Raw genomic sequence first — 11,924 nt, forward strand, 5'->3', positions numbered from 1 at the left:
GTACTAGGGTTCGCACGGTGTACTACGTTGCCAAGGGAACGGAGCAGCTGAGAGCCAGAGAGGTGGAGCGTAAGGCCCTGAGTGCGCATGAGCAGCGGATTGGCCCGCGCATGAGTCACTTCAGAGCTAAGCTCTGAGGATATCTTAATTCATCTTCTGAACTGAGGGTGGAGCCTGCTACACATCAAATGGAAGGGCTGAGTGGGTGAGAGGGTGGTAAACTGCTTCGGAAACAACCAAGAGGAATGCAGTGCTCTAAAGGTAGGGACATGGGGTTCAGACCGCCTTAGGTCTGAACTACTGGCACCAGGGAAGCAGAAAAAAAAATAAATAAATAAAATCAAGAACTGTGTTGACAAGTGAGGAGGATGTGTAGTTAAACAATGACAGGAGCAGAGGATGCGGGCAAGGTCGAGCTGACAGCTAGTCCCTATCAGGTCCATCTTAGACACATTTTCCTTTGAGAGAGAGGGAGGGAGGGAGGGAGGGAGGGAGGGAGGGAGGGAGGGAGGGAGAGAGAGAGAGAGAGAGAGAGAGAGAGAGAGAGAGAGAGAGAGAGAGAGAGAGAGAGAGAGAGGAGACAGAGAGAGAGCTACACAGAGGCAAAGAGATAGAAAGAGAGGTGTGTGTGTGTGTGTGTGTGTGTGTGTGTGTGTGTGTGTGTATGTGTGGGCATATCTAATTATATGTATGTGTGCCACCTGCAAGCAGGTGTCTGTGGAGGCCAGAAGAAGGTGTCAGATCTCCTGGAACTTGTGGGCACTGGGAACACAATTTGGGCCCTCTGCAAGAGCAGCAAATTGTTAGCCACTGAGCTATCTCTCCAGCCCAACTTTTTTTAAAGTGAAAGTTGGTCCCTTAGTGCTGAGGCAGGAGGATCACAGGTGATCAGAGATCACTTCTCTAGCAGTGGACTAAGTTCAGTCTGGGTAACTGAGACATACTTCAAATTGAAAAATGAAAAGAGGGCTGGTGATGTTGCTCAGAAGTAGAGAAATTGCCCAGAAGGCATGAAGCCCTAGGTTCATTTCCCAAAGCTACAAAATAAGTAAAATGATGCTATTTTGAAAATTTACAAAAGCACACTTAAAACACTTTATTTTCCAATTGACACATAATTTTAGCTATTCATGTCTTCATATGCTGTTTCAGTATGTGTGTACATTGTGTGATATTAAAATCGGGAAGAACATCCATCTCCCCAAACCTTCAAATTCCTGTCTTCTGGCTGGGGAGATCATTTTTTTACCTAAACATTATTGAGATGATGCTCTTGGCCAGTGTGCCAGAATGCCTAAACATCCTGTAGTGCACTGCCTGGTTACACAGTGAATTGTTCTGTGTACTACATAATGTCCAACTGTCCGTCTACAAACAACAGTTGGGAAAGAGCCAGGAGTGGTGGTGTATTCCTGAGGCCAGCCCGAGTTACATGGGCTTCTGCTTCAAACACAAACTTAAAAACTAGTGTGTCTTTCTGTCTATTATCTAGCAATGTGTCTATCATTTATTCATGTATCATCTATCTGTGTATCTATCAATATATGTATGTATATATGTATGTATGAATCTATCTACCTACCTACCTATCTTTAAACAAGAACTAATGAAGAAAACCCAGACTATGGGAGGTTGTTATAAGGACCTAAGATTTAAAAAAATATTTTTGAGAATTTCATACATGCAGACAATAAAATCATATCTCCCCAATTTTCTTTTCCAACTTCCCCCATAATTCCACTTCACCTCCTTCCCAACTCTATGACTTTACAGTTTTTGACAACTCATTAAGTCCAGTTGGCGCTGCCTGTGTGTGTGGATCGGGGCCATTCATTGGAGCATGGGGAACTACTAGTTGCCATAAGGGAGCTAAACTTAAATAGACTAAAACTTGGGTCTCAAAGTCATAGTATGTAATTTACTTCAAGAATTTTATAAAAATATGACTATGGTACTACTAATGATAAGGAAAATATAAATATATTGGTACTAATTTGATAATTTTCACTTCTATTATTGTTTTAGGAAGTATTAATATATTTAAAAATTTTTGGACTTTTTTTTTCAAGACAGAGTTTCTCTGTGTAGTCCTGGCTATTCTGGAACCTGCCCTGTAGACCAGGATGGCCTTACACTTAAGAGATCCGCCTGCCTCTGCCTCCTAGTGCTGGGATTAAAGGTGTGTGTCACCACACCTGGCTAACATTTTTATTCTTAAGACAACTAGTTTTAAAACAATACTTTGATTTTAATCCACACAAATAGTATATAGTTATAAGGTATAGTATGGCACTTCAATACACGTATAGAATGTATAATGATCAAATCAGCATTATTTGGGCAGCTCGCTTCTAAGATATTAAAAAATAAGAAAAAGAGTAAGGTTGGGGATTTAGCTCAGTGGTAGAGCGCTTGCCTAGCAAGCGCAAGGCCCTGGGTTTGATCCTTAGCTCCACATAAAAAAAAAAAAAAGAAAAAGATTAAAATTTAAATATGTAAGAAAATACTTTATTTTAGTTTATAACACAACAAAAACATGAAAATACAATTCAAAACAGGAAAAGCCCAATTTCTTTTATTTTCTTAAATTTCTATAATGTGATTACATTGCTAAATAATTTGATTTTAAATAAAAAGAGAAATAAAATTAAATCACTAATTTGATGTTTATCTCAGGCTTCAGTATTAGGTGGTTTATTTTAGAGTGCTGATCATGTACTAGTTTTTAGGATTCCCTATCTATATCAATCTGTTGTTTTTCTTTCTTTTTTTCTTTTAATTTTATTTATTTTCATTTTATGTGTATTGGTGTTTTGCCCCTGGAAGTAGAGTTACAGACAGTTGTGAGCTGTCATGTGGGTGCTGGGAATTGAACCTGGGTCCTCTGGAAGAGCAGCCAGTGCTCTGAGCCATCTCTCCAGCCCCATAATCTATTATTTTTAATCCTTTTTCTATGAACAAATTATTTCCTGGCCAACTTATTATGTCACTTGCTATTAAAGAAAGCAACAAGTTATACTTATAACACATATTAACAAAATGTAAGATGTATTATGATGAAAAAAAGGGGCAGCATTGTTAGAGATATTGCAAACATTGATAGTAAGTGGAAACCATAAGATTATATTCAATTAAGTTTAAAGAGTTAGATGAAATCAGCAGTTTTTAGAAAAGTGTTGTAGTAGTTCTTAGGAAAGTTTTTAGAAAAGTGTAATGTCAAAAGTATTATAAGTAGAATTCACAGTATATGGCTTTCACACATAGAAAATTATAAAAAGTGGCTTTACCAGAGAACTTAAAAACTGCTTAAAGAAATATTTTGAGAGAGAGAGAGAGAGAGAGAGAGAGAGAGAGAGAGAGAGAGAGAGAGAGAGAGAGAGTGAGTTGTGGAGTGAACATGGGAGCATGGAATTGTGGGGGTAGGGAAACGGGAGGATCTGGGAGATGTTAGGGGAGGAGAAAGAGTATGCTTAAAATGTATGTAAAGAATTTTTTAATTAAAAAATTTGTATAAAGTTTTAAAAAAGCAATGTGATGCAATGAATTCTGGAACAAGTCTAGTGGGAACAAGGTCTAGCCTTTGTAATTATCATAATAATGTAGCAATGTTGCTTTCTTAATCTTGATAATGTATCCAATAAGGTACTGATAATGGAGGAAACTGGGTGAGGAATTTGTGAGAGCTGTCTGTATACTCTGTAAATTTTTGTAACTGAAATAAAATCTAGTTTGACCCTAAAAAAACAAAGACAAAGAAAAGGAAAAAATATATCAAAGAGGCACCATTACTCAGTTTATTCTATAAAATTTGCAAAATCTTGATGATAATATTTGCCATTACAAGAAAATCTTTGTGAACATAAATGAAAAGAAAAAAATGAAACAAAGTTCAGCAAATCAAATGTAATCTGTCATTTCATAACCAAGTTGTAGTTGGTCCTAGGAATGCAAGGTTTGCTGTAAAATTTAAAAGCAAAACCAATATAATTTCTTGTTTTAGCAAACTAAAATGTGATTATCTCAGTAGATAAAATATTACCACAGTACCTACTCATAATTTTAAACATAAAATCTCTTTGTAAATTAGGAGAAGCTTCCTTAACCTGATATTATTAATGAGCAACATGTACAAAATGCACTTCATGACGAAAATATGAAAAATTTCAACTGGAGATTGCAAACAAGGACGAGCACCTTTCCATGTTTACAAGCTGTTAAAGATCAGATGAATATGAGATCGTACTGATGATATATATGTATTACATAATATATATTACAGAAATAACAAAAATAAAATACTTGCAGAATGATGAACTATATAATCATTTGGCTGCCATCAGAGTGGACATTGGTAAGACAATTGGGGATAGATTCCAAAGCCCATGAGTTTCCTGAGGAGCAGGATGTTGGTGCAATATAAGAATGTTTTCTGTGGTAACTTTTTTTTTATATATATCAACCTAGCTAGGCTATAGTCACTCACTATTTTATTAAAATTTTAGGGTTTACTTGAAGAGATTTTGGAGATATGACTAAAGTCCCTCATCAGTTGGCTTCAAGTAAAGTTCATTTCTTGTAATCTGGATGGGCTTTCAAAGGTTCCACTAAGAGACAGGGTACAGTAAGAGAAGGAAAATTCCATCTGCCTCTGCACAGCATCAGCTTGTGCAGTGACTTGGCCTGCCCGTGTTTTGGACTTGCTTAGCCAGCTTCCCCGATCTGAAATGCACCCAGGTTAAGGATCTTCCTGCAGATATCTTTTAAAAGATTGTTCAGCAGTTGAATGGCAAGGAAAGACTGGAGAAATTATTATGGATTGAAAGGTACTGATGAAACATGACAGTGGAGTGCAGCGTAAATTCCTGGAGAGGATCCTAGATGAGATAGGGTTGTGACTGTGTATGTGTGTGTGTGTGTGTGTGTGTGTGTGTGTGTGTGTGTGTGTGTGAATTCAAGGGTAGTACGGCACTGGTGCTGGTTTACAGAGTGGCAGTGGCAGTGGCAGACAGATGCAGTGCGAGAGAGTTGTCTGCTATGAGCTTCCCTGGAGGCTTTATGGAGGACTGGGCAGCATGTCAGAAAAAGTGTATTCAAAAGAAGACACAGACACACAGACACACACAGACACACACACACAGACACACACACACACACAGAGAGAGAGAGAGAGAGAGAGAGAGAGAGAGAGAGAGAGAGAGAGAGAACAAGAAGATAATGCCATACAATTGAAGAACTGGGATGAAAAGTTTGTTCTTTGTGCAACTCTTCTTTAGGTGTGAAATGGTTTCAAAATAGTAATTTGAACCAAGAGAAATCTATTTATTATGCATATGGTGTTCTGCATGCATCCCTTCAGGCTGGAAGAGGGCACCAGATTTCATCCCAGATGGCTGCTGGGAATTGAACTCAGGACACCTGGAAGAACAGTCAGTGCTCTCAACCTCTGAGCCATCTCTCCAGCCCTGAGAAACCATTTAGAAAGTGAGAAAGTGAGCCAAGGTGCCAGAGACAGTAACAGCAGCAGCAAGCACTGAGGCCTGTGGCATTCAACACAGAACCACTAAAATGTGTGGCCATCGAGTGCTTGAAATCTGGCTACTCCAAGTTAGAGAAACTATGCTAGTCTACACCCTTTCATTGTGACGAAATACCTACAAAAAGGATTTAAAAGGAAAACGTATTTGTTTTGGCTCACAGCTTCAAGGTTTTAGCTGTGGTCACTCAGCTTTGCTGTTTTGGGCCTGTGCTGAGGCAGGATGTCATGGCAGGCAGCGAAGGGAAAGCAGAGCTCTTCACTCAGTGGCAGCAAGGAAGTAGGAATCTGGGGTGCAGGGAACAGGGACAAGTTGTAGCCTTCAAGGACAGGTCCTCAATGACCGACTTCCTCTAACTAGACCCTACGTCTAAAGTTTCCAGAACTTGCCTATAGTTCATCAAGCTATGAAGTTACGGGCGTTTAAACACATCAGTGAGCCCAGAACCCTCATGATCTAGTCAACTCCCAAAGTGAAGACTTGCTCTCATTGAGAGCAAGTCTTCACGCGAGCTTCCAGGGGATGTTTCAGGTCCCAAACATAATGACAAGTGAAATACACACTGTATTTTAAAAACACACTGAACAAGGTGTAAACTCTCTAGGTTTTGCATTGATTACACATTGAAATGATAGTATTTGGTGTTAAATCAAAGCATGATTAAAATGAACTTCTTGTGTTTTATTCTTTTAATTTGGCTACTTGGAAACTTAAAATTATACACAGAGCAGATGTTGTCTTTTCACGGGGCAGTTCTGACCTAGAGTGTATAAAGTAATGTTACAAAGTAGTAAGAAAAGTCATTTCATTTAAAAGATGAACAAGACTTGAGTGTTAACTTCACAAAAGAACATTGAAATAATTGGCAAGTATATAAAAGTGCTTGTCTGAGAACTTATAAAGGCATTTGAAAGCTGGAATGAGATTGACACTGAGTGACCAAGAGCCTGAGGATGATAAGAGCATGAAACAGTAGAACCTCTAGCCTGAACTTGTGGTGGATGTGGTTGGTGGTTTGAATGAGATGCCCCCATAAGTCTTGGGCATTTGAATACTTGCTCCCCAGTTGGTAGCTATTTGGGGAGGATTAGAAGATGTGGCCCTGCTGGATAAAGTATGTCACTTGGAGAGGGCTTTGAGGATTCAAAGACTCAGGCTGTTTGCCTCTTGTTGGTAGTTTGAGATGTGAATTCTTAGCTGTACTCCAGCAGCTCTTTCCACTCCACTATCATAGACTGTAATCTTCTGGAACCATAAGCTCTTTCTTCTATGAATTGCCTTGGTCATGTAGTTTTATCATGCTAAGAGAAAAGTAATCAACACAACGGACATGTAAATCAGTCATTGCATTCACTCTGGATAACTGTGGTGACCTTTATAAGACTGAACATGGACAGCTCTGTGGTGCCTTCATTTTTCCTCCTTGGCATTTACTTGGCAGTAATGCACACAACTGTGTACCGAAAGTCTTGTGCAAACAAGTTAAGAGCAACTGGAGTCCCCCATCCTCAAGGACAACTTCTCTTTGTAGCAGACTGAAGCCATTACAGGAAAACTAAAGCCAATCAATATATGGAGTTGGGGAGTCCAGTCTCAATGGCTACATCTACAAAACACTCCTGCCCCTAAGGCTCAGGGAACACCTTGGAAGAGGAGGGCAGAAAGATCGTAAGAGCTAGAGGGTCAGGAAACTTTCTGTGAGATTGTTTCTCCTAGTCATGCCAGAAACGACATCCATAAAGTCTAAACACAATTGCTGAACCATGAGCTGAATAAGGACAACACAATAAAGATGCTGCAGTGGACAGGCCCAGCCCAGGAGGCCTCACCCTACACAAAAGTACAGGCAACTAAGGACTGCTGCTGAGAGCAGGAGAGATCTCCTCCGAAGAAGAGCACACGTTTGTTATTCAGTACCAAACTGTCAGGCCTGAGGACATACATGCAAATCACATTATACAGACTGAGCAGGTTATAATTAGGAATATATACATATATGCATCTATTAATATATAAATGTAACAACAATTAATGAAAAAAAGAGGCCATGAATTTGAGAGAGAGCAAGGAGGAGTATACAGGAATGTTTGAAAGTAGGAAAGGTAAGGAGAAAGTGATGTAATTATACCATCATCTCAACAATAAAAGAAATTAAACAAAAGAGACTGGAGAGGTGGTTCAGTGGGTAGGAAGGCTTGATGTTCAAGAATGAGGGCCTGAATTTGGACCCCCATCACTTCTATAAAAAGCCCGGCATGGTGCTCATACCTATAATCCCAGCACTGGAGGAGAAGAGGATCAATGGGGCTTGTTGGTCTCTGGCCTCGCTGAAAAATGTCGAGATCTGGGGTAACTGAGAGAGCTTCTCTCAAGGGAATGAGGTGGAGACTGACCGAGGAGGACTCCTGATGTGTTCTGTGGCCTCAAATGCATATCACCCCCACATGCCCATGTGAATTCATCTCATTTGTACATAACACAAAACAGGCTGGGCGGTGGTGGTGCACGCCTTTAATCCCAGCACTCGGGAGGCAGAGCCAGGCGGATCTCTGTGAGTTTGAGGCCAGCCTGGACTACCGAGTGAGTTCCAGGAAAGGCACCAAAGCTACACAGAGAAACCCTGTCTCGAAAAACCAAAAAAAATAAACAAAAAACAAAACAAAACAAAACAAAAACCAAAAAACAAATGGAAATCTTACCAGGCAATAACAGATTCTCACTGTGTTGAATGAAGGAACTCAGATGAACATTCACAAGATACATAAGTTAGTTTGTATGAAATTTCAAAATAAGTAAACCTAATCTATGAGTAAGGAGTCAGGACAGGTAGACTGGCAGAGGCCATATGGAGGAGGTTGTGGAGTGACAGTGAATTTCTGTCTTGGTGTACTGATTTTACCAGTGAGCTCACCAATAACTTCATGTTTGATTTAGACCACTTTCAGTATATATTATACACCAATAAAATAATTTATGTCAGTATCTCTGAGCCAAATGTTCTGGTTACCACCTGTGACCCAAGCAGTCTGGAGGTGGAAGCCAGAGAATACTGAGTTTGTGATGGTTCTGAGCTACATAATGAGACTTTGTTTCAAAGAACGCATGGAAAATCTAGTAAATGGAACAACACGGTTTACTCACTGAAATTCACTCATGGCCTATCTGGTCCCTCTTTTTAGACATAAAGGGATTTTATCTACAAGTAACCCATGTTCAGGTAGTTACTTGCCTTTTCCTGTTACCAGAAGCTAGTAAGATAGTATTATCTTCCTTCCTTCATTCCTTTGTTTGTTTGTTCATTTGTTCCTTTCTTTTTTTTGAGACAAGGTCTCTTTATGTATCCCTGGCTGTCTAGGAACTTGTTATGTATACCAGGCTGGCCTCAAATTCAGAGATCTGTCTGTGCATCCCGAGTGCTAGAATTAAAGGTGTGCACCAACATACCTGGCATTAATTTTCTTAACATTTTTTTTTCTTTTTTTTAAAATTTTGTTTTGTTTGGTGTCCAATTGTAAATCCTCTCTAATGCTCATATGAGATAAAATTTGATCTTCTTAATCCTAATTTTATTCATTGTAAAATACATGGTGCAAGAATTCAACCTCACTGTCTTCTAAAGTAGTTATAGCTGAGCATCTGTTTGTTGGTATACATGACCTATTACCAGAATTCAGTTTTCTTTTTAAAACTAAAATTAAGGCATTATATGTGAGCTTATGAAATTGTGTAATGTGTTACGGTTTAACAATAGAACAAGGAAGTGAACATCATGAAATGATTTGTCACCCAAAGTCGGCCTTAGCTCTGAACAAGGTTGGGGACCTCTGATCTGGGGAGTAAAAATACTGCCTCAGGATCGGTGTCTAGAGAAAGTGCACAGAGGAGAAGAAAGAGACTTCCTAAGTCCTCCTTTTAGACTTTCTTAAATGTCAGACTTTGCCATTCAATAGTAACAGGTGAACATGGGCTCTGGTCTCTCTGACTGGTGTGCACTAAGTACTGGCTTGTGTTTCCTAGCTTCATGATCTTTTGGGAGCTACTGAAACTATGAGTCCCTATAGAGTATGGCAGGAATCATGTCTTTCCTCCAGAGGCTTCCAGGAGATTGTAGGAGTCTCCACAGGGGCAGATCATGCAGAGCGAGTATAAACTTGTTAATACATAGCTGGGAACTTTTTTTTAGTCTACCACTCTGTGTTCAGGGCACCAGCTGGCTCCAAGGGTACTTTTGTTCTGATTTTTCTGCTTGGGGGAATTTTCTTTGCCAAGGCTTTTGGCATAGAGGGCAGAGGCTTCTCCTTTCCACCCAGGGCCAGGTTCCTCCTGCCATCCTCATGTGATCTCTATCCTGTCTTTTCAAAATTTATCTTTTGCCACAAAGGGATTAAATATATATATGTATATATATATTAGAGTCTGAGAGCATCATTACCTTGATAGAAGTTCCAAAAGATTGGATGGTTGCTCTGTTGTGCGGATTCATTGTTTTTGGTCTTGTCAGGCAGGTCTTCTGTCTTAGGGTTTCCAGGTGTCTCGAGAGAATTGGGCCATAACTGTAGTGCTTGGGATCTTTCAGGAAGCTTGGGCTCATTTGTTTGCATGAGACACTACTCTCCTGATGGTTTTAAGCAAGAAAATGAGGGGTGCTCTCAAGACTGGCTGCTAAGCAACAGCTTTGCTCTAGAAGTTCCCCTTTGTGACATTGTTTTTTGCAAATCAGCATTGTGGTATAAAGGCTGCTGGAAAGTCTGATTTGAGTAGTAACTCTACCAATGACCAACAATAGGATCCTGGGCTCACTCCCTTCAGCTCTGGTATAAGTTAACATGCATTGCTCATTTCTACCAAGAGGAGCTTGTCCTCGCCATAACTGTGCCTGAGAAACTTCCCAGATGAGAAAATTGTTGGCTGCCTTTGGCTTTGGCTAAGATCTTCCCACAAGAATCATTGTCTGGGACTGGATAAACCAAAGTATTGCCATTTACTGGGTACTTTTAAACAAGCTTTCATCTTGTTCATTTTCTTTTTCTTTTTTGGTTTTTCGAGACAGGGTTTCTCTGTGTAGCTTTGCGCCTTTCCTGGACCTCACTCGGTAGCCCAGGCTGGCCTGGAACTCATAGAGATCCGCCTGGCTCTGCCTCCCGAGTGCTGGGATTAAAGGCATGTGCCACCACCGCCTGGCCATTTCCTCTTTTATTTGTTGTTCAACGCAACAGAAGTAAAGTATCATCCCCTTGTGAAAGGAGACTAGTCTTTCTTACACCGCCTTTCACACTTAGGGGGCATCTGGCGTGTAGTAGAAAGCGCTTGGAGTTTGCGGTGACTGGTTATTCCCCAGGGGGAGGTCTGTCCGCCAGTTGCCAGTGCTATGATCTCTGTGTTTGGTGTCAGGGGATGGAGTAAACAGCAGAGAAGGGTCGGAGCTGAGGTTGCCTGGCTCTGGATCTGGCTTTGCAAGGAACCAAGCTTCTCCAGGCCTCATCTCCCAGGAAGTAGTAATATCTGTCTTATGAAGTTTGTGTGAGGACTAGGAAAATGTATGTTCAATACTTAGAGTTTGAGCTGGATGTGGTGGCATCTGCTTGTAGTCACAACTGCCCCAGAGGTTTAGGCGGGAGGATCACTGAGCCCAGGATATTGAGACTGGTCTGGGTTATACAGGGAGACCTATTCTAAAAGGCAAGAAACAAAACCAAAATAATTTGATACATCAAGTGAGTCTAAAGTGGGTTCTGGAGAAAAACAGAGCCATTATATTCTTACTACATGAGAACATTTTTTAATTGTACGTAAGAGAAACACTTGAGTGCTTTAAGGAACAAACAAGAAGTGTATAGTTAAAAGGGAGTCTTACAGACTCTAATGGCTTCATAAAGGAGCGAGACTCAGGAGCTAGCTCTCACGAGATCCTGCATCCTAGCTTTGCACTTTCTCTTTTTCTTAGTCCTCTACAGTCCTGAGCTTGCATTCTGCCACTCTTTAGTGACGAACAGACCAACAGTCCTTGTTTTCGGTTGTGAATTCCAGGAAGTGATCATCTAATCTGCTCCACCGAGTCTAATGACCAGCTAATCAGACAACCATGTGAGGGGTGACAGCAGCTGGCAGCTACCACTATGGTTTTAAGTACAGTAAAATTTTTTTTAAAGATCCTGCTAGCTCATAGTCTGGGCAGATATCCCATGATGTATCCACTGCCCCTCCATGATGAGTCCACCACACAGTTATCAATCCTGGAAACACTGGAGCAGCACTGGACCTTCAGCGGAAGTAGGATGATGTTCTGAGCTTCCAATCTTGGGCAAGACGAGCTGTGCTGCTTATGCTATTGAGTCCAGGGGTCACTGCGGCTCCTTCCTGAAAATGGTCATGATGCTACAGACTGTCCCC

This window comes from Onychomys torridus, chromosome 6 (genome assembly GCF_903995425.1).
Source record: "Onychomys torridus chromosome 6, mOncTor1.1, whole genome shotgun sequence".
Lineage (NCBI taxonomy): Eukaryota > Metazoa > Chordata > Mammalia > Rodentia > Cricetidae > Onychomys > Onychomys torridus.